General features: G+C 34.9%; 1 long non-coding RNA gene and 1 pseudogene across 1 annotated transcript; both read left to right on the forward strand.

Annotated features, from left to right (window-relative positions):
- Positions 1-1227: 1227 nt before the first annotated feature.
- LOC132623506 (uncharacterized) lies at positions 1228-5844 on the forward strand. The gene is made up of 3 exons (XR_009576262.1): positions 1228-1782; positions 2770-2838; positions 4775-5844. It is a non-coding gene; the product is annotated as an uncharacterized LOC132623506 (long non-coding RNA).
- A 14974-nt stretch (positions 5845-20818) lies between these two features.
- LOC132623510 (cytochrome P450 CYP82D47-like) lies at positions 20819-23902 on the forward strand (annotated as a pseudogene).
- Positions 23903-24809: the final 907 nt, after the last annotated feature.

A 24809-nucleotide genomic window follows, 5' to 3' on the forward strand; every position in this document is an offset into this window, starting at 1 on the left:
TTCTCCATTTCAACTTTCAGATTTGATTTTATGTATAACTTGTTAAACTGACATTCCACTTTCTCCATTTATGGTGGACACCCTAGTCAATCAGCATACTATCATTAAGAAATAACATATATGTACCATAAAATACATTTTTTGTAGAATGTTGCCGGGTTCTTCTGGCAATGAAAATTTAATTCAGTGATTGTTCAGGTGCATAAATTATGGAAAGCACCGTATCAACTTCTGGAAATAATGAAATAACCCGGGCCAATTTTTAGGATAAGAATGGTCTGGATCCAGTCTGTGTTAAGCAACTCAAGAATCCTCTTTATGAATATGACAACGCCTTAGCCAAAATGACCCAAATCCATTACCTATTGGACTCATGGGTTATGGCATTGCTCTGAAGTTTTAATATGACAGTACTTAAAGAATTACTAAAAAGTTTCTTGACTATATTTTATTTTTTTCAAACGTTTCCTAATTACTTTTAATCTTGAAGTACTGATGTTTGTGATACTTTTACAGAATTTTCTAGATTTGTAAGCCGTATTTCAAGAGATAAAAAAACTAATGTGAAGATTCACACTAAAAGTGGAGCAAAAATATTCTTGAAGGCCGGTTAATGGATCAACGGTGAAGAGGTGACATCCGAAGATGGGAAATATTTCGTGGATGTGGTTTAATCCTTTTTTTGTTGGTGTTGGACTAGGAGGATTTTTCCTGGTTTTTATGCCAATACCTCTGTTAAATGTTCCTCATTTGGGTAAAGACGTTCTAGTTACATAGAGGCGAATTAACAGGAGACTTCATTTAATCTTTAATCAATTGAAATATATATTTTGGTTCATAGATAGGAAATAAGATCATACATTTGGACTTTTAAAAGTATGTGATTCTCACATATGAAGTAACAATACAGGCGTGTACTTAGCACATGGAAAACTAAATGGTGGAATGGTTAATAGTTTTAAAAATTTATGAATATTAACAAGCAAAAAAATTAAAATTGCACATTTCAAGTAAATAAAGGTTAAATATATTTAATCAAAAATATAAATAAATGAAAAATAAAATATAAGAATAACTGAGGGACCACAAAAATATTTTTTACTTACAATATTGTATTCATCAATAAAAAGTTTTTAAAGTCTTTGCAGGCTAGTCTCTGACTTTATCCATTACTGGAACGTATGGTCGATATTTTTCTTCCGTTTTTAGGTCTCTGTCTTTCACCATTACTGGAACGTAGGGTGGAAATTTCTTCATCCTAAAGTGGATCTTTATTTTTGCCAACTAGTCAAAATATGAGGTGAGTTTTAATTGGAACCACCGAATTCATATCCAAACACGTCTATGCGTGTGTGAAAATTTTGAAAATAATGCATGTCTACCTAGTACCACTCCCGTCCATATAGTGTGATACACGACCAATTGAGTCTAATAGCCTGTTTGGTCAAGCTTATTTTCTTCAATTTTTTTTTCAATAAGTGCTTATTTGAAAAAAAATGAGTTGTTTGGCCAAGCTTTTGAAGAAAAATAAGTACTTTTGAGGAGTAGCAGAAACAGTTTTTCAGAAGCTAAAAAAAATAACTTTTCCAAAAGCAGAAGCAGTTTTTAATTTTTTTCTTGGCAATAATACCCTTAGGAAAAGAAGTTATATACCTTAATAACCCTACTTAATTAAATCCAGTAATAAATATGATATTCTACAACTTATTCGTTCCCCAATGGTTCGACGTCAATACCCTTCAACCAAGCCTTGAATGTCAACAACAATTCATTTTTCACAAGGTATGATTTCTTGAATATGTTCTTTTTTATTTATTCTACATATAAAGGTTTTTTGTGCTTTGTGTTTTTCCCAATTTCTTAACTTTTTTTGTTTGGATCATTGTTACGTATTGTATGGTATATTATTATAAATACCCGTACGTCTTTGTTCTTCTATCTCTTTCGAGTTTTGGTTTATATGCTCTTCTTTTCTTTGTTTATCTCTGTCTTCTGCTATGTTTTGGTAAACAAAAAGCTTTAACTAATTTTAGTTAATTATAAACAAAAAGCTTTAACTAATCCAAATGAGATTTTCAAATTTTTTTCACTCTAGTTTGAGATGTACAATTGAAAGAACTTTTGGGGTCTGGAAAAACATTATACCATATCTTGAGGAAGAAGGAGGGCATTCAGGCATACATTCAGAAATGCAAGGCACGTCTACTAATGCTATGAAGTTGTTGCATGATAAAATTAGGGATGATATCATTAGCAACTCTTCTCATGTATAAGTATTTCTTCTTATTTTAGGGTAGACTCATAATATTTGATTTTTGGAGCGATTTTTTTTCCATATATTTGTGGACTGACGTTTGATATATTTAATTACGTTGAATGAATCAAGTAATTTTAAATTTTATTTTCATAGGTTACTTAAATAAAAATGAAGGTTTAATCATAGCCCTTCATAATAAATATTTAACGTATTTATCAACTTAATAATACTATTATTAAGTAAATATATTCATGTCCTTATTCGTAATTTGACATTTAAAAGTACTTTTTGAACATCTTGGCCAAACACAAATTACTGTACAAAAGTGTTTTTTAGATTGATTGGGCCAAACACAAACTAGTTCTTACCAAAAGCACTTTTTTAAAAGGCACTTCAAAAAAAAGTACTTTTCAAAATAAACAGCTTTTAAAAGCTTGGCTAAATAGGCTATAACACTCCCGTAATGCAATTTTTTTTTTTTTTTTAATTTTATAATTTTTTTTATTACATAGGGGAAGAAGAAATGGGAGAGGGGATTACAACGTGGGATTCGAACCCTCACTAACAAGGTGAAAGTTCAGGTAACCAACCAACTGAACCAACCAATTTTCTTTCTTTGTAAATTGGATATAATAGTAATCTTTAAGACACTGTAATTCTTGAAGATCTACTGGTTATTAGAGGTGTCAAATAGGCGGGTTGAGTTGAGATTGGGTAAGTCAAAATGGACTGAGTCAATAAATGGGTTGGGCTAAGATTGGCCGAAATGGGCTAAAAATGAGTTGGATCATGACCCACCAAACTTGACCCAGTTTTTTTAAGGGTCCACTTTCCCCCACCCCCACCCTCAGCTCAAGCCCACCCTCCCTTACCGTCCATTGAGGTTCGAGCCTTCGGGTCTGAGTAGCGGGCAGGAGTCCGTAGAAAATATTTTCCTATAAAAAAATTTAGGAAAACATATTTCACAGAAAATATTTTTTAGGAAAATATTTTCTGTGAAAACTATTTCTGAGAAAAACATTTTTCGTGGAAAATATTTTCCTTAATATAAAACATACGTCAAACTTATAAGATACATGATGTTATACCCCATTTTAACCGGGGTCATAATGGTTTACAATATTCCGGTAATTCCGAGGTTAATTAAAGAAAAGGAGTCGCCACCTAATTATTATGGTGAATTAGGACACCTAAAATTAATTAAAGTCATTGTCTAAAGTTACTCCATTTTAAAATCTACGAAATCAAAAGATTCTAGGCAAGAGTTCAATTAATCTAAAGGGAAGGTATTAAGCATCCTTTAAGATCCATTAAAAATGGTTAACCGACCGGACTTAAAGTTAATTAAAAAGGCTATGTGTCAAGTGTCATACCCCATTTTAACCGGGTTGAAGCGGAGTACAACATATTGGAGATTCCTGTTTTTGTTTGTTTTAAGGAGTCGCCACCTAATTATTTATGGTGAATTAGGACACCTGAAATTTATTAAAGTTATGCTTAAAGTTAACTCTGTTTAAGGTCTGCGAAACTTAAGATTCTAGGTAAGGGTTCAATTAGTCTAAAGGGAAGGTATTAGGCACCCTTTAAGACCCATTAACAATGGTTAACCGACCGGACTTATAATTAATTAGGCTAAGAAAGTAGCTATGATATTTCAAAAAAAAGAAACATGATTTTGCAAGTATGGCTAAAGTTGTAAATAGGCATGTAAGAATACTATTTAAAATAGAACTTGTAGAAAAATGATAATTTGTATAAAAGAGTATTTTTAATGCTATTTTGAAATACGACTTATAAATGTTGTTAAGATTTTAAACGAAAGTGTAATAATGTTGTTTAAAAGTAATACTTATACGAAAACATAATAATTTACATAAAATAAGATTTTTAGAAAAATAATAGTTGCAAAAAGAATTCAGTTCAAAAAATGGACATGTAATATTTATATTGGAAGGAAATGACTAAAATTTAAAGAGTTATTTAATAAAATTTTAAAAGTTGTTCTAGATAAATACGTATTTCAATATGTATTTTTGAATGTTGCAAAAAAGAACTTAAAAATGAAAAGGTTGTTTTGTTGAATTAGCTCGCCTTTTTTATTTCTCAAATGAGTTAGCATTAGTGTCAAAATATGTAATGTTTTAAATTTCTTAACTAAAATATGTGGTCATGTTATTTGAAATTCTATTATTCTAATAAAGTAGATATTGTAGATATTATGAATAATCTAACAAAAAAAGGATGCAATCTTAAGGGATTAACCATTTGGTATTCTTTGAATTAACCACCCGTTATTCCCGAAACTTATCTATACTAATTTTCTTATAATTCATTTAAGCCAAATAGAAACAAGAGTAAGATAAAGTGTTAGTCAAAACCATACAAGTTAAGCATAAAATAAAACAAAAGCACGAAGTAAAATTAAATGGGATTAATCCATTTTTTCATGGACTGCTGCTATAGTCCGTTTTGCTGGTGGGCTTTAGCCCAAATTTCATTCTTCTATTGGTGCTGCAGGCTGGGCTGACACAGGAGGAGGTTTTGTTGGGCTTTCAGCCCAACGCCACGCGCGGGAGGAGATAACGAGTCGTTTGGACTCGTACGCGAGATGTCATGCATAAAACGAAAAGGAAAGGATTAATACATAACCAATAAATAAGACTAAACATGTATAGTGTAAATGATTCGTGTATATATGGTGTATATTTAGGTATATCCAGTATATACATGCACACATATAATGGATAGCTACATGCTTGCGATGTAAGAGCGTAAAAAAGGGACAAGCAGACACGAGATGTTTTGTAGATTCGTCTCTATATAGCTAAATCCTTTACGCAGCAGTTCAATATGGCAGAGGACATTAATTTAGTATTCCATACCATATTCACTAGGTAAAACAATCCATTAACCATTTAACAATTTTAGTTAATAGTGAACTACTTTAACGGACACATTAACAGCTTCCGAACAGACAGTATGGATAAGGAGAACTTCAATGAGTGCAGCAGGAATCATTTCAACACACAGGACACCATGACAATACGACATAGCAGTGGGCGTATCTAAAGGGAGGCAACTGAAGAAAAAAAATAATACAACAGACGAAAGCGGCGTATCACAGTTTAGTGTTCTGCAATCCGGATAATCAGTGTTTCTCCATATACACATGTTGGATCCTTTTCAACAATTAGGCAGAATGGGGGAGCTGTCCAATACAGGCTACTAATACAGGGGCAGAAGATAGCAATTCTGGGCTAAATAAAATACTTACTAAGTGTGGCAATTCATGACTTAATGATTAAAACAGAGAACTGCTATATTTATTTGGGATGAAATACAGCAAAGGGAAGGCTATTGACATTGCCGAATACCTGGTCTGTGGATACTACTAAAGAATCATAAATTGCTAAACATATACATTTGACATTTAAGAACGACAAGGAAACTGGGACAAGCACCTATATAAACTGAACAACTATGGTCAGTACCTAATGAATTACAGACCATTACATGTTGCAAGTGTGTTTACTAGCACATAAAACTTGGCTGTTTAATAGCAGAGTGCAAGCAGATCTAAGTATACGAGAGAGATGCAGGAGGAGATGACAATGCAAGCAGATTTGTATGCATAAAGATGGCACGAGAAATGGTCCTTTCAATTAAAATTAATGAAGTGGCAATAGTATGTGGAAACATGTAGAATTCCTATGAGGCAAGCAAAGGAAGAGGCAACAAATAGTAGTGGCAGAATTTTAATTCAGCAAAAACCAAACTAACTACTGAAAACCAGCAATCCCACAGTAACATGTCAAACACAATCAACATATATTTCCTCAGAATAAACATGTGCATATTAGTACTGTTGGACATCCATTTATATTTTAGAAATGCTTCAGAACCATCGAGGCCAAAACAGACCTATACCCTGTGAGATAGACTTGACAAAATTCAACTCGTATTGTAACTTAAAATCTGGATGTACGTTAAACGGCTACCTCAAAAAAAATAATAAACCAACTCATAAGACTCCATTGCTTTACTCTCAAAACTGGTTTTCACAATTTTTGAAGCTGTGGTTAAAACTGAACGCAGAGGGGATGGTTATTAAAGAAAACATGATGACTGAGCGAAAAGGGGCTGCTGCCATCAAACAGCGACTGAAACCATATTTTTTTCACCAAGCCACCACGACATTTTGGTACACTAAAAGAACCCTTGTGAGGGTATTTGGCTAAACATGTATTTAAAAATATGAAAAGATCAGAATTTAACATACAATGCTCGGGCCAGTACTGATTTAGAATTCACAAACAATCTATTGATTCATTCATGCTTTCATACATATATAAATCTTCTCCATCAATTATATCGTAACAAACAATCCTCATGTGTTACTACCTGTTTTAATGATACACATAATATACCTGAAGTACACCTATCACGATGTGTATATCAGATGTATATCGAATGTATACCTTCTTACTTTGATAAACCACTGTATATCCGATGTATATTAGACCTTAAATAAGTTCTAAGTCCTGTAAATTTCATCTAATCATCCAAACTAACAGACATCTTTCAAATTTCATCTTAACGATCGTTATTCTATCCTAACAGCATCCAAACATCAAACAAACAACATGATGACAGCAAAATTAACGTAACCACTGAACAGACAGCAGAGTAAACTAAAATCCTAAACAAACAGAAATTACAGATCACGAGTGACAATTATATCGAAGTTTACCTGTTCGTGGTGCAGTGAAGTGAGGTGTCGAAGTCGTCGAATCTACGCTCTCGTTATGAATAGACTCGAACAGGAGCGAACCTCAAAATCGATTAAAGAAACTAAAGTTTTCAACCAAACAGATAGAGTAATCGTTGGCTGCTTTCTTGGAATCTCCTATATTTGATAATTAAACTTTGGTTTTGCAGGGAATTTTTGGTTCTAACTCCTTCGTTTTTCTCTCTGTCCCCCCTAATTTTATATACCCAACTTCGAAATATTAACAGAGCAAACAGAATAAATATTTGGAATTTCAAATTGATGTCAAGAAAACCATGGGATCTTTCGGGTCCCCCCCCCCCCCCCCTCTTTCAACGACTCAAGAACAACAATTTATAGGGTTTAAGAGAAGGGAAAGAGGAGCGTAGGAGAGAGGGGAACGTGGGACAGAGTGGGATGGAGAGACAGAGGCGTGGGGGACAAAGGTGAGTGGAGAGGAACGTGGGCGTGGGGGACAGCAGTGGAGATGGCAGAGGCGGGTGAGGGATGAAGAGAAGGGAGAGAGGAGGCGGAAGATGAGGGAAAGAGAAAGAGGAAAGGAATTAGGGTAAAAGAAGGTGAAGGAGTGGACCGGGTCGGGTCGGTTTCGGTTAATGGGCTGGTCCGTTTGGGCTGGCCCATTAATTTAAATATGGGCTGAAATAAATGTGAGTTGGGTATAAAAATGCGGGTTGTTTGTTTGGGTAGGAAATAGTATTGTATTTGTATTTCGGGTCATGAATTTGGCTATAAATTGTTGTTCCTTCCTCCGCTATTTAATTATTTTTTTGGGTTTCTAATTTAATAACTGGTATTTAATATATATTATGTAAAGACAATAAATAATTAATTTGTAAAAAATAAATATTTTGCAAAGTGTTGTCTTGTAATTAATTTAACGAATCCAAATCCAAAAAAAATGAAATGATGACGAATCATCTAAAATTTGTAGTAAAGTAATACTTGTAATGTTAAAAATAAAAGTAGCGATATTAATAGTAGTAGCAATAAAATATTGTAAAAAATAAAGTGTTTAGCTCGTCAATGAATTTAGACGCCCGAGTGAATAAAAAAAAATGAAATAAAGGAGGGACAAAATTGAGTGTCAACATCAAGTGCAAAATACGAATATATCATATGATAGGAAAGTAATTTATAACTATGTATTAAAAAAAACATGGTTAAAAAAAGTGAATAAAGAAAACCAAAGTTGCTTTCTGCCAAAAATTATTTTTTTTATCGTAGAAGGGGATTAGGTTCAAAATGCCCTACAGGTGTTCAAGTAAAGCTTCTTTAGAACTAAAAAAAAAAAAAGATGGAATTGGTTTATTTCTGAATTACGTTAAGGTTAAGAGATTTTTTTTTACTAGTGATTTTCCAAGTGATCAAACAGAAGACAAATACTTCAAGCTCTTTTCTTAAAACAAAAAATACCAATGACAAACAAAACATTCATAATGAACACAGAACAGGTAAGCATAATGTTCGTGTGGTAAGCAACAAAAGAGGACTGTGACAGAATGTTCTAATCTCGCTTCTCTTCATTTTCTGTTCGGATGCGAGGAACGAGTGAGGATTGTATGTTGGTCCCGAAACTAACGACGGCATAGTCTCAAAATGAGACTGCTCGGGCAGTGAGAGTCTTTATGAAGACTCCATTTTTTGCTCCGAAGTGTACATGTAAAAGAAGGGAAAATAAAGATTAGCTGGGTAAAAAAAAAATATTAACATTGTAGCGGGATGAAATACACATAGCAGTGGCAAATCCCATCCCAGATTTAACAGTAACGGGCAAATCACATATGCAACGATTTATGCACTGATTAAACTAGCAAGGGAATGCATTTAAACTTGGAATGAAAGTATGGCAGAGCATTTTTCATACATAAGAAATACAAACAGTAATAGTAACCTATATATAATTTCTACAATGAGCTGAACAATTTTTTAGCACAAGAGGCAAAACCAAACCAGCAAACACGTAGTGTGTTGTGTGCACATAACAAACATCGCAAACGTGATTTTTAGAGCAGAATAATCTTAGTCATGGAGTAATTTATTTTACTAAAACAGGGTCATGTACTTAAGGAAGAACAATACATACTCAACTTTTATCTAAACGAACATGGAAACCGGATTTCTAGTATTTAATAAACACATAATTTCATGGGAAACAGGCAGTAATAATACATGTTCAGATGTACATTCCAACTACAACTTAACAAACAACAAGAACAAAGAAAAAGAAAAAAAAAGGATGACTCTTAATATCACATAAATGTATTGGTTGAATATAGAATACACCCATCACATAAATATATCAGTGTGAACATAGAATGAACCTAAGTCATGACTCCTCTAAGTAAATGTGGAACTCTTTTAAAAACAAAAGAGAAGAATCAAAATAGAGCCGGATATTACCTCTTGTAGGTGCAGCAAACTAGGATGTCAAGGCCTCGAATCTACTCTCTCGTTATGAACAGATCCGAACCTTGAGCCGAATAAGTTCGAATGAAAGTGTTGAGGGTTCTAGCGAACCAAAATTTTCGTATTTCTTATGGGATAAATCTAGTGAGAAATTGTAAGTAAATAGAGAGCAAGGATGTGTATGACCAGTAGAGTTATAGTGATATAGAGGCGGCTGAGTTCCTCCCTTTTTCGGACTCCAAAGAGGAGTATTTATAGCATGAAGCTAGGGCTTCCAAGAGGGAATTCAAAAGACAAAGCTCTGCCATAGCAGATGGAGGTGTGTGGAGAAACATGGAGAGAGGCTAAGAAAGAGGCGACGTATTCTCTCAAGTCAAAAGTTTTTTGAAAGAATAGTACTCTTCACGTGAAGAGGCAGGACTTTTTTGATGTTTTGACTGAGGGGTGAGAGAATTAAATAGGAAAGAGGGAGGATTTCAAAATATTTACACCAAAATGGAGAGACAACTTCCATAAAAGGCTGAGAAAGAGGTTTGGAATCTCGTGTACAATAGGAAAAAGAAATGGGGTGTGTGACTGCTTTTGATCAGATTAAAAGTTTGGTGTTTGATGTAAGGTTAGATTAAATAGGAAAGAAGAGTTGAAAATCAGGAGAGAGAATTGACAAGAAAAAAAGTGAGTTTAAAAAGAAGAGAGAGAGTTGAAAAAAATAAAAGGAAGTAGTTTGAAAAGAGAGAGAGTTGGACAGGTAAAAAAAAATAAGGGGAGAAAGTCAAGAAAAAGGAAAAAATGTGGGGCCTAAGTCAAGAAAAATGAGAGAAGAAATAAATATGGGATAGATGGAATAGTAAGTGGGGTAGATAGAATTATCAAGAATTTGCCCCTTATAAAATAATATTTTGACGAAATAAAAATTATAACACGTCGTTTTAAAATACGAGCTTCAAAACGAGTTCAATATTGATATACTTCAGAGCAATATTTAAAAATATGCAAAACAATGCGGTCAAAATGAGCCGTAATTCATACGTCATTTTTAATTAATAATTTTTCCGATTTAGACGGGGTGGGATACGTATCTTCTTTTCAAATCACGTTTGTAAAAGTAAATAACTCGTAATTTCTTGTCATTGTTAATTTTCATGAAAAAATAATAATTAAACGTCAATTTTTGTAATTTTCTCATGATTTTTAATTTTTTTAAGGGCATCCTTACTCCGTCTTGGACTCAAAAAATTTGAAAATTAAAATACACGGTTTATGAGGTGAAAATTGGGTGTCAACAGCTGCCCCTTCGGAGTTCGAGGAAGGAAAGGCCATCCTCGAGCTGCGAATTTGACAAACCTAATTTTCACCGAATAAAGAAATTACAGCCTTCTTTTACGCAAAATTTTGAAAGTATGGCCGGACCCCGATTTCTGGGCTTCCTACATATCTCAGGCCACATGAGAATTCAGGCCGTTTGTAGTTCTGACTCTATGAGGACTATGAAAAATAAGAGTTTTGTTTAAACTACCTAGAGGTGTCTCGAGATAATTATAGGAATATGGTCGAGCCTCGAATTTTTAGTAGCCTACATATCCCTGGCTTTGGGAATCAAGTCAATTGTAGTTCGAAATTTACGTTGGGAGAGTGTTAGTTATGGATTTATAACTTTGCGGGGGTTGTAGACAGGTGACAAGAATGTTCGAGAATGGAACATATGCTTATAGCCTCCTAATTATAAATGTGGCGCGCAACACACCTATAAGTACGACTCTACTAGACACGATGTAGATTCTAAAAAATTGCCCCAGTGTTGAGTTACGAAGACACCGTGATATAGAAAGGGATACAAGATTTTAAAAGAGTTGATTGAGTAGAGTTTTAGCGGTGGATGTGAAAGAGAATTTGGATAACCAACATATTACATGTTTGTGGACACATGCGAAGTTGAGTTCGAGAGTAGATCCGTGACCTTTGCTTGTGAGTTTGATATTCCTCTTCAGCATAGTTGCCATAGCTCACTGCATAAGATAAAGTTTCACGTTGTGTTGCGTTTCTTGTAGATTGTATTTCCTATCAAAACTTAAAGTAAATAATTAGCAAATGAAGTACATAAGGTAAAATATAAAAGTATAATATAAATGAATTTGTGACAAGTCGAAATAATGTCTCTAAAATATTGACGTGGTTTCCTTAGCAAACGATGTGTTGTAATGTCTCAAGCAAAAATTACTTGTGATTCATGCTAAAATCATTAGTAAAGTCTGGGGTAAAGTTGAAAGTGTAAAATTCATAAAGAGTGTAAAAATGATAATAATTATGAGTGTGAGAATGAGGATGAAGCCGCGTGGCTTAATATTGTATCTGATTGTCTTCAGGGACTTGGATGATGAGTGATATTTATGCAAAAGACTTAATAATCTCTCTGGTTGTCTTCGGAGAGTTTAATGATAAAAGAGGCCTTCGGCTGTCTTTCGGGACTCAATAAAAAATGATGTCTGTAAAATTTAAGGTAAAGTAGGCAACGTGAATGGTAAAGTAATTGATAAAGTAGAGAGTAAAGTGATAGTGCAGTCGTTTGACTTATGCAGATGAGGCTGCATAGCCAAATAATGTCTCCGGTTGTCTTCGGGGACTTGATGATAAATGATGTCTGTAAAAATTCAAGGTAAAGTCGTTAAAGTAGATAAAATGAATGATAAAGTAGGGAGTAAAGTAAGAGTGTAGCCGTTTGGCTTATGCAGATGAGGCTGTATAGCCAAATGACGTCTCCGGTTGTCTTCGGGGACTTGATGATGATTCCCGTAAAGTTCAGGGTAAAGTCGTTAAAGTAGGTAAAGTAATTGATAAAGTATTGAGTAAAGTGATAGCGTAGCCGTTTGGCTAATGATGTTGATGAGATCGTGACAGGTCAAATTAATGACGTCTTCAATTTTTGACATGTAACCCTGATTTAATTCGCCTTCGATCTCGACAACCTACAAAAACAAGTGTATTTGTTAATAAAGTCATAAAGTTATTGTGATAAAAATAAAATTAAAGATAAAGTTAGAAATAAATCCGTTTGGCTTTTAAAACAAGGCCAGAATGGGCCAAGTGACGCTTTTTGGCCACGATTGATAGACTTGACTGTTGATCTCGCGGTCTTTTATTCCTTCACTCAAAGAAAAATTCTTAGTTCGGGAGGGGGAAGTTGATTCGTGTTGACTAGAAGCTTGACGTTGTTGGCGCTCCATTCGCCTTGTTTGTTTGGATCTTGTGATCTCCGTTCAAGTCTCGATAGATGAATAGTAGTGAAAACAATTGAAAGAAAATGTTTCATTTGAAAGATATATATGTAAGTATATGTATATAAGGAAAGATATATATGTAAATATATGTATATAAGTTGTAAAAAATTTTGCCAACTTTTAGATTGTGACACTTCTGAAACAATTGAAACGTCATTTGTCTATAATACTTCTTGTTCAGTAGCCTTAATCTTATCGATGTCCAACCATTCTCTTGTCTATATCTTTCAAAATCTGCCCCAGTTTCGACTTCGGGAGGGTGCACTAAACTTGTATTCTGGTGTAACCGAACCTTATATAGGTTGCTTACGTATCCCGCCACCAGAACGTAGTTTGTAAGGTGCATAAAAATGATTTGAAATTTTTCTAATAAAAAGATAGAACCCGACATGGATTGCCTATGTATCCCACCAAGGGAATCAGGTTAGCGTAGTTCCGTTACATAAATAGTAAAAGGTTTGTTGGACTTCTACCTAAATATGACCGAACTGTATGTCGATAGCCTACGTATCCCACCGAGGGAATCAGGTCAGGCATAGTTCTCCTTACATACAAATAATAAGGATTTTTTTTTTTTTGGGATTTTCTGCTATAATGCAACCGAACCCTATGTGGGATACCTACGTTTCCCGCCGAGAGAATCAGGTCAGCGTAGTTCGTATTTACATTAAGGGGAGGTTACAAACTGAGCAATCTAATCTAATGTCGTCCTTTGATTTCTTCTTGAATTGATAGCCTTCATTCCTGTGTCATTATCCATCGCCTATTTCAATTTTTCCAAGTGGAATCTTATCTTGTCCTCCAATTTCTCTGTTATTCTCTCGAGATGCATGTTGCCTTCATGTTCTTCATAATCGTGTTCAACACATAAACTTTATTCATTCGTTTCATTATATGTCGCAATCATACAATTAGCAGATTTGATAATGTATATACTAAATAAAAATAGAAAATAACAAATAATAGACAGTTAAAAAAAAATAAGAAATGCATTCATAGATATTGCAATTAAGCTTCCAAAAGATGAGGCAAAGCAACAAAAGTTTGGGGCATGATTCAGGCCTCAATTTTTAAAATCGTGCTATTTCAAAAGTTCACTACATGTTCAATCTACCAAGACTCCCGACGAACCAACGACAGAGTACAAGTCCAATTCTTCAAAGTCTCTCCTGGTTCGACACCCCAGATGGTCGGTGTCTTGGTGTTGTGAGTAGTTGTAAAAGCAACCTTCATTGGTGCTTGTCTTTGGACTGTTCCTACGGAAGCAACAAAGGTTGATGACATGCCCTTTTCCACCTTTCCAATTGGCATAATGGTTCCTTTCAAATCCCTATCTTCCTTAACAGTTATCATGTTCACGTTGGCATTTTCGTGAGTAGGTAAAGGGTTGTTGTCCACAGTGGGTCGAGCTCCAGTAAATTGGATTGCTCCTTCCTTAATCAAGGCTTCGATTTTATTTTTGAGACCATAGCAATCCTCAGTGTCGTGCCCAGCAACTCCAGAATGATATGCACAACGCTTGGAACCATCAAACCATCTCGGAATAGGATTCAGAATTTTCTCTTCAATCGGTTATATCACGCCTGCTGTTTTCAATCTTTCAAATAATTGAGCCAAAGGTTCGGCGAATCGGGTGTAGTTGCGTGTATTTCTGATTTCAGGGTTTGAACGGGCTTTAGGTGTAGCATGTGATCGATTGTGGTAAATTGGAGCTTGAACGGATTGATATGGAAGTGGGTTTTGATAGGGAGGTGGTTGGGGTTGGTAGTAGTTTTCTTGGGCGTTGTAGACAGGGTAAGGAGTTAGTGGAGCTTGGTAGGGTTCAACATATTGGTAAGGGTAGAAAGGTTGTTGTGGATGGTTAAGGTATGTAATGGCTTGTCTCGGCTTACGTCCTTGGATATGCATGACTGCAGCTATATCTTCTTTCTTCTTTTTAGTCCCGCTGATAGAACCAAATTGAATAGCTTTGCTTGCAGCTTGCAAAGCAGTAAGATCCTGAATTTTTCCCGATTTGATTCCTTCTTCTAAGGCTTCTCCCATTCTGACAACTTCTGTGAATTTTTGTCCCATCATGCCTATCATTTTCTCATAGTATATACCAGTTTGGCATTCAATGAAGGTAGCAGTCATTTCTCTATCACTCATCGGGGGTTGAACCCTGGCTGCTTCTGACCTCCAACGTAGCGCATACTCGCGGAAAGACTCAGTTGACTTGTTGGTTACCTTAGTCATGTAGACTCTATCTGGTGTGATATCGGTATTAAAACTGAATCGGTCCATGAAGTCTTGTGCCATATCACTCCAACTGCGCCATTTACGGACATCTTGTTGCGTATACCAAGTAAGAGCCTCACCAGATAAGCTTCTTATGAATAGCTTCATCCTTATATTCTGATCTCTACCTACTCCAACCAGTTTGTCACAATAAACCTTTAAATGCGTATGAGGGTCGCCTGTTCCATTAAATGTATCAAATTTCGACGGTTTGTAGCCTACGGGCAAATCAACGTCAGGCTGAACACACAGATCTTCATATTCTACACTCTTACTTCCCCTAGCAACTTGAAGGTTTCTCATTGCTTCTTTGAGACTGTGGATCTCTTTTAACAACATATCATCCGCCATTGCTTTTGCATCCTTTTTCATTTCCTCATTTTGATCCACCTCGGGTTGGAACCTGATCGTTACTGGGTTGGTAAAGGCTTGTGTTTCCGCTGCATATACCGGAGGAACATATTGCGCATTAGGATTGACAGAATGTACCCCTTATATATGCTGGGTTGGATAAGTTTGGATGGTGGGAGTGTTTTGGACTGGAGGTGGTGTGTTATAAGTGGTATTTATAGGTAGTTGGTTTGGTGGGTTTAGAGGAGTAGTTGCAGGTGGTGGATTAGTGTTAGTGGATAAAGGAACATAAGGAGTGTGAACTAGCGATTGACTTGGTGGGTTGACGGGTGGTGGATTAGGAGTAACATAGGTAGTGTAGGTGGGTGGTTGACTTTGTGGAGGAGTATAGATGGATGATGGATTTGCAGGGGTGATTGGAGGTAAGTTGTTGTTGGTAGGTGCATTATTTTGTGGAGGGAAATGTTCAGGAACTGGAGATTCAAGTGATGGAAAACGAGGTGGATTTGGTGCGACATTTCTAGGTTCAGGAGGTGGACTTTGGAGTGTGATGGACAAATTGGTCAAGTCCCTAACCCGATTCAGTTCTCCACGTAGATCCTCAATCTCTTGAGTCAGGCGGGCGATATGTTCATCATGTTGAATAGTAGTTCTATGTTCGGAAGTCTCGGGAGGATCACTAGAGATCACGATGTTTTCCAAACCAGTTGAAATAGATGCGGCTGGATCAGACATTGTAGTTTTCCTTCCTGGAACAACCCAACTACGTCGAGGTAATGCTGACGTCTTTGACCTTGTGAAGTAAGGATGGTCGGCGAGCTCGAATGTCAACACGAATCAACTCTTTTGGGGATAAAAGATAAACAGGAAGAAACATAAAATGCAAATGATATTAGTCTCATATTAAAATATCTAAGTAAAGTCATGATCACGTAGAGTTAAATAAGTCATGTAGCAAATAATTCATCGAATAAAGGCAAATAAGTTGTCAAGCAAAATGTAAACAAGTATATCAAACAACAATAACGGGTCCTAATATGCATGTGACCTCTTTGTGCTAGAGGTAGGCGTAACGTTTGTTTGAAGGGTAAAATGTGTCATAATACGTCATCCCATTGCTCTCGGCTAACTAAACAAATTCTATTTTCTAAGAAATAAAGTACAATTGTGGTGTAATATTTATTACATACCAAATGAATACAACATAAAACACTTTCTCATCTAAGTAAAGTAAATACAATTTGTCATGTCTAAATTTCTGGCTCCATTTTGTGATGTCCTTAGCTCTCGCCACTTGTTGATCACAGACGTACTCCAATGTAAAATCCATAACTGTCATAGAAAGGTTAGTCATTTTCTCCCTCCTAAAGTTTAATTAGTTAGAGCAAATGGTCAATATTTAGGCGCAATTATCCTTCCAACATGCACATAAAGTATGATTAGTGTCACTTGGGGTCGCATACCCACTTGGACGTTTGGGTAAAGTCATCTAATGGGCTTAATACACCAAGGGTATTAAACCTCCTAGGTCATGAAATGTATGATCCTAATAAAGGGTGTTGGTTTAGCTCTACTCTAGGTTGATTAAGAGCGGGTTCACTAGACGCAAGGTTCCCGAGCGGACAACTCGAGTGAGAAGGCTACGCGGTCACACTGAAAATCCGGACACCCCACGCATATGCCAACTCTCCTACAATTTGGAATTTTGAAAGAAATTTGCGGGTGCGCAAAACACACCTCGCGTGTACGTGTGATAGTGTGAATTTCCAGATGTGGAGAAAAGTGATACGGGATGACAGTTTATATCAAAATAGTAACACTTAAATAGTTTATATCAAACAAACCATTAATATCATGTAAAAACAGTTAACAACAAATAAAGTAATTAAAACAAGCACACAAAGCCTATTTAAAATAAGTCTGTTATGGTTAGAACCTAAGTATAGTTCCCCAGCGGAGTCGCCAAGCTGTTATACCCCATTTTAACCAGGGTCAAAATGGTTTACAACATTCCGGTAATTCCGAGGTTAATTAAAGTAAATGAGTCGCCACCTAATTATTATGGTGAATTAGGACACCTAAAATTAATTAAAGTCATTGTCTAAAGTTACTCCGTTTTAAAATCTACGAAATCAAAAGATTCTAGGCAAGGGTTCAATTAATCTAAAGGGAAGGTATTAAGCATCCTTTAAGATCCATTAAAAATGGTTAACCTACCGGACTTAAAGTTAATTAAAAAGGCTATGTGTCAAGTGCAAAATACGAATATATCATATGATAGGAAAGTAATTTATAACTATGTATTAAAAAAAACATGGTTAAAAAAGTGAATAAAGAAAACCAAAGTTGTTTTCTACCAAAAATTATTTTTTTTTAACGTAGAAGGGTATTAGGTTCAAAATGCCCTACAGGTGTTCAAGTAAATCTTCTTTAGAACTAAAAAAAAAAGAAGATGGAATTGGTTTATTTCTGAATTACGTTAAGGTTAAGAGATTTTTTTTTACTAGTGATTTTCCAAGTGATCAAACACAAATACTTCAAGCTCTTTTCTTAAAATAAAAACTACCAATGACAAACAAAACATTCATAATGAACACAGAACAGGCAAGCATAATGTTCGTGTGGTAAGAAACAAAAGAGGACTGTGACAGAATGTTCTAATCTCGCCCCTCTTCATTTTCTGTTTGGATGCGAGGAACGAGTGAGGATTGTATGTTGGTCCCGAATCTAGCGGCGGCATAGTCTCAAAATGAGACTGCTCGGGCAGTGAGAGTCTTTATGAAGACTCCATTTTTTGCTCCGAAGTGTACATGTAAAAGAAGGGGAAATAAAGATTAGTTGGGTAAAAAAAAAATATTAACATTGTAGCGGGATGAAATACACATAGCAGTGGCAAATCCCATCCCAGGTTTAACAGTAACGGGCAAATCACATATGCAACGATTTATGCACTGATTAAACTAGCAAGGGAATGCATTTAAACTTGGAATGAAAGTATGACAGAGCATTTTTTATACATAACAAATACAAACAGTAACAGTAACCTATATATAATTTCTACAATGAGCTGAACAATTTTTTAGCACAAGAGGCAAAACCAAACCAACAAACACGTAGTGTGTTGTGTTCACATAACAAACATCGCAAACGTGATTTTTAGAGCAGAATAATCTTAGTCATAGAGTCATTTATTTTACTAAAACAGGGTCATGTACTTAAGGAAGAATAATACATACTCAACTTTTATCTAAACGAACATGGAAACCGGATTTCTAGTATTTAATAAACACATAATTTCATGGGAAACAGGCAGTAATAATACATGTTCAGATGTACATTCCAACTACAACTTAACAAACAACAAGAACAAAGAAGAAGAAAAAAAAAATAGGATGACTCTTAATATCACATAAATGTATCGGTTGAATATAGAATACACCTATCACATAAATATATCAGTGTGAACATGGAATGAATCTAATTTATGACTCCTCTAAGTAAACGTGGAACTCTTTTAAAAACAAAAGAGAAGAACCAAAATAGAGTCGGATATTACCTCTTGTGGGTGCAGCGAACTAGGATGTCAAGGCCTCGAATCTACTCTCTCGTTATGAACAGATCCGAACCTTGAGCCGAATAAGTTCGAATGAAAGTGTTGAGGGTTCTAGCGAACCAAAGTTTTCGTATTTCTTGTGGGATAAATCGAGTGAGAAACTGTAAGTAAATAGAGAGCAAGGATGTGTATGACTAGTAGAGTTATAGTGATATAGAGGCCGCTTAGTTCCTCCCTTTTTCGGACTCCAAAGAGAAGTATTTATAGCAGGAAGCTAGGGCTTCCAAGAGGGAATTCAAAATTCAAACGGTCAAAAGAGCCGTTTGAATTGAGGAACAGTTAGCCAAAGTTGAAGGGACAAAGCTCTACCATAGCAGATGGAGGTGATGACGCGTGTGGAGAAAAATGGAGAGAGGCTAAGAAAGAGACGACGTATTCTCTCAAGTCAAAAGTTTTCTGAAAGAATAGTACTCTTCACGTGAAGAGGCAGGACTTTTTTGATGTTTTGACTGAGGGGTGAGAGAATTAAATAGGAAAGAGGGAGGATTTCAAAATATTTACACTAAAATGGAGAGACAACTTCCATAAAAGGCTGAGAAAGAGGTTTGGAATCTCGTGTACAATAGAAAAAAGAAATGGGGTGTGCGACTGCTTTTGATCAGATTAAAAGTTTGGTGTTTGATGTAAGGTTAGATTAAATAGGAAAGAAGAGTTGAAAATCAGGAGAGAGAATTGACAAGAAAAAAAAGTGAGTTTAAAAAGAAGAGAGAGAGTTGAAAAAAATAAAAGGAAGTAGTTTGAAAAGAGAGAGAGAGTTGGTCAGGTTAAAAAAAATAAGGGGAGAAAGTCAAGAAAAAGGAAACATGTGGGGCCTAAGTCAAGAAAAATGAGGGGAGAAATAAATATGGGATAGATGGAATAGTAAGTGGGGTAGATAAAATTATCAAGAATTTTCCCCTCGTAAAATAATATTTTGACGAAATAAAAATTATAACACGTCGTTTTAAAATACGAGCTTCAAAACGAGTTCAATATTGATATACTTCCGAGCAATATTTAAAAATATGAAAAAATACGGTCAAAATGAGCCGTAATTCATACGTCATTTTTAATTAATAATTTTTCCGAGTTGGACGGGGTGGGATACGTATCTTCTTTTCAAATCACGTTTGTAAAAGTAAATAACTCGTAATTTCTTGTAATTGTTAATTTTCATGAAAAAATAATAATTAAACGTCAATTTTTGCAATTTTCTCATGATTTTTAATTTTTAAATTTTTTAAGGGCATCCTTACTCTGTCTTGGACTCGAAAAATTTGAAAATTAAAATACGCGGTTTATGAAGTGAAAATTGGGTGTCAACACATGATACTAAAAATGGACTGAGTCAATAAATGGGTTGGGCTAAGATTGGCCCAAATTTTGTCTGAGCTGAAATGGGCTAAAAATGAGTTGGGTCACGACCCACCAAACTTGACCCAATTTTTTTAAAGGGTCCACTTTCCCCCACCCCCACCCTCAGCTCAGGCCCACTCTCCCTTACCGTCCATTGAGGTTCGAGCCTTCAGGTCTGAGTAGGGGGTGGGAGTCCGTAGAAAATATTTTACGTGAAAACTATTTCCGAGAAAAACATTTTTCATGGAAAATATTTTCCTTAATATAAAACATACATCAAACTTATAAGATACATGATACTAAAAAAGTGAATACATAGAAAAAAAAAAAGTAAATCTCAAGCAATAAACCTAAATTAAAATAAATCTTAAAAGTGGGCTAAAATCTGCCCAATATGAAATTTATCACGAGCCCAATCCATAAAATTTTGAACGGCTTGAGCGGGTCATCTGTTGGGCCATATTAGACACCTGCTGGATATCTATAAAATCCTCACTTTTGAACACTGACTGCATAACCAATTAACTTTATCAATGGATTTCTCTCTAATTGCCCTTATATCACTAACTATCTCCTTTCTTTTTTTCTTCTTTCTTCACAAACAATTTTTCTCAGTTAAATCCCATGATAAAATGGTACCTGTAGCTGCCGGAGCATGGCCCATTATCGGCCATATCCACCTCCTCAATGGACCTCAAATGCCTCACAAAATTATAGGCCATATGGCTGAAAAATATGGGCCCATTTTCCGATTAAAGCTTGGTGTAAATCAGCTAGTAATTGTGAGTGATTCCAAAATAGCCAAAGAATGTTTCACCACAAATGACATGGCCTTTGCCAACAGGCCAAAATCCATAGCTTCAGAGATCTTAGGCTACAATTACGCCATGTTTGGGCTTAGCCCATATGGGCCTTACTGGCGAGATATTAGGAAAACAGCCATAATTGAGTTCCTTTCCGCTAAGAAAATTGAGATGTTTAGCCACATCAGAGAATTTGAAGTAAAATCAGCTATTAAGGAGACTTATAATTACTAGGTGAAGAATAAGAGTAGTAGTAATTTAAATGGTGCTGTGAAGATAGAGATGAAGGAATGGTTTGGGAATTTAATTATGAATACTATTGTGAAAATGCTATTTGGAGTACAATACACAGGTATTTAATTTTGAATTTAAATTATTTTTTGATCATAAGTGTAATTTAAGGCAGGTGACTAATCATTTGTTATACCTATAATAGTAGAACTTGAAGTCTTTGATCTTAGTGGTGGATGTCATGAGTTCAGTTAAACTCTCAATTTTTTTTTATTCATGGACTATATAGTCTACAGAGATATATGTGAAAATCCCTGCAAATTAGTACTCGTGCCTGGCTCATTTCGCTTTTCGAAAGTAAGTTTGATTAACTTTTGAAAGTTAAATATGATTAGATCAACTCAATAAGTTTGATTAACTTTTGAAAGTTAAATATGATTAGATCAACTCAATATTATAATTTAGATATTCACAACAAAAGTTCGTTTAGTTGCAACTTTTCTCACGTTGATATGATTTGAAAAAAATATTTTAAATTGTTGATCAAAGTTCACATAGTTTGAATCTCGAGAAGGAATAAGTGTCATATTGAGACAAAGAGAATATTAGTATTATGTTTTTAATTGTTTTGAAAATTTTGAATACTAAACCATAAAGATTAAATCTTAAATCCGTCTCTCTTACAGGTAAAGAAGATGAAGAAAGACTTAAGGCTCACAAAGCAATTAGAAGATTTTTTGAATTGTTGGGGGCTTTTGTTGTGGCTGATTTTTTACCTTATCTAAGATGGTTGGATATTGGAGGCCATGAGAAGGCCATGAAAGAGACTGCTAAAGAATTGGACTGTCTTGTTGAAGAATGGTTAGCAGAGCACAAAAGAAAGAGAAAATTAAGAGGAAATAGATCTGGGGATGAAGAAGATTTCATGGATGTCATGTTGTCCATTTGTGAAGACAAAGATCTACATGGCTTTGATGTTGATACCATTATCAAATCTACTTGTGTGGTACGTTCTAAGTTATACATCTAATTTGCTCCAAATTTGTTCTGTTTCCTACTTAAAAATCAGATTTTATAAGATATTGCTTATAATAACGTGATCGTTATTTTTTCTGATCTTATATAACTTGCTTACAATATAGGTGAATTCAAGATTTGAAGTTTTATGGGTTCCGACGATCCATATTTGTCGTAGAAATACACTAGCTACTTTTCGACCCTGTCTTTGGAAAATAGAAACTATGATGGAGTTAAAAATTCCACAAGTGAAATTCCACCACAATATCTTGGAGTTTCACCTATTAAATTTCATGATAATTATTATTTTTCGGCTACATCGATTGAAAAATAACTATTTGTGAACTCTACCCTCGCTTGCAACGTACCCCTCACCCTTTTATGTTACTGGGTTCACCGCTTATTATATGTATACATAATTTAGTAGATTTCTCAACACATATGCATAATTTGAGATATAACTATTGAATTCTGCCCGAATGCGTACAATAAACTATATATCCGTCGCTGATTTACAATATCATTGTATATAACTTAGATTGTTTTATTTACTATTGTGGAATGTAGAGCTAACCGCTAAAGGTTTTGTAGACTTCATTGAAGTGTGTGACTATCTTATTTAAACTAGAGAGAATTCACTTTTAATTATATACTTTATCATATCTAGGACCTCTACCTGCTCATTATATCATATTAAAATGTGTAACCACCTCATTTACAAACTAGTTAACTTAACTTCATCTTCAACAGGCTCTGCAATCAGCAAGTACCGATACCACGATCATAACGCTGACATGGACTTTATCTTTACTCATAAACAACTATGAAACACTAAAAAAGGCCCAAGATGAGCTTGACACTCACGTTGGGAAGAACAGATGGGTCCAAGAATCGGATATCAAGAACTTGGTTTATCTTCAAGCTATTGTTAACGAATCATTACGTTTATATCCAGCCGCACCACTATTACTAGTGCACGAGTCCAGAGAGGATTGCGTTGTTGGTGGCTACGATATACCAAAAGGCACTCGCTTATTAGTGAACATATTAAAGTTTCATTATGATCCAAATAGATGGCCAAATCCGCAAGAGTTTAAGCCAGAGAGGTTCTTGACGACACACAAAGATGTCGATGTAAGAGGGAATCACTTCGAGTTGATACCATTTGGTAGCGGAAGAAGAATGTGCCCCGGAGTTTCTTTGGGCCTTCAAGTTGTGCAATATGTGTTGGCTGTGCTGCTGCAAGGGTTTGAAATTAAGAGACCTTCATATGAACCAATTGATATGAGTGAGAGCTTTGGATTGACAATTCTCAAAGCTTCTCCACTCGATGTGCAACTTACTCCACGCTTGGATTCTAATCTTTACGAATGAAATGTTGATCTTTTAATTTCTAGTAAATAAAGGTCATAATTATGCTATAATTTTCAGCAATTACAATGTTATGTTTAGTTTTATGCCTGTTTCACCGGCGATATATTTTTAGTTTTAAGCATTAGGGACATGAAAATAATATATAAAAGTCTTTTGTAGAGTAATTTTATTTCATTTAAATTGTAAGGATTACGTTGTACCATTTCCTCCATCAAATTCTACAACAAGATTCAAGTGTTAATTTGTATTGACATTCTCGGAATATTGGTATAATTTATAAATTAGGTTATATCTATGTCTACTAAATCATAGTTCATCTCTAAGTTGTTCAGACTCTTTATTTTTGGTGTCATACCCATGTCGACCCAATGTGAGTGTGGGTATGGATCCGTACCGGATATGGTCAATTGATTTTGGGTACCTTGACCTGAATTGACGGAGAAATTTGGTACAAATACAATGATTTTTGTAATCAAAATAAAACCTAAGGTAAAATTTAAGAAAATAGAATATCTTGTATATAGAAATTTCTATGTCAGTCCTTTTTCTTATATCTCCTTCCGGGATTCTTCGCTTGATCAATATTTTCTCCTTGGAATACCTTATAAGTTTCCCAAATAATGTCTCATAATTTAAACATATAAGTCTAATTTTTAGATGTAACACCCTGATTTTTTTTTTAAACTAACTCTTGAATTTTCGATTGACCATATCTTGATAGTAAGGGTATATTTTAATTCGCACTTCCTGAACGTGAATTTGATAATATTTGGAACTTGTTTGAAGTGTTATGGTGTAGTTATGTAAACTACTCCTACTATTATTATCTTAGTAAATTAAGAATGAAATAGATATTTAATATTTTGGGTAGCCATCCTTTCATATTTATCCAAACATAAAAGTTGGGCAACCACCTTTTCTTTCAATCCTTATCCAAGGAATATATAATACCTTTGGGGGCTCATATCTCTCCACCTCTTCAAAAAAAAAATTCTTTAGAAAAAGGAGACCCCAAAAATCCTCTCCTCTCATCAAATTCTCTCTCTAAATCATCAACAAGACTTGTTTTGGGTGAGCCACA

Source organism: Lycium barbarum, chromosome 2 (assembly GCF_019175385.1).
Source record: "Lycium barbarum isolate Lr01 chromosome 2, ASM1917538v2, whole genome shotgun sequence".
Classification (NCBI taxonomy): Eukaryota; Viridiplantae; Streptophyta; class Magnoliopsida; order Solanales; family Solanaceae; genus Lycium; species Lycium barbarum.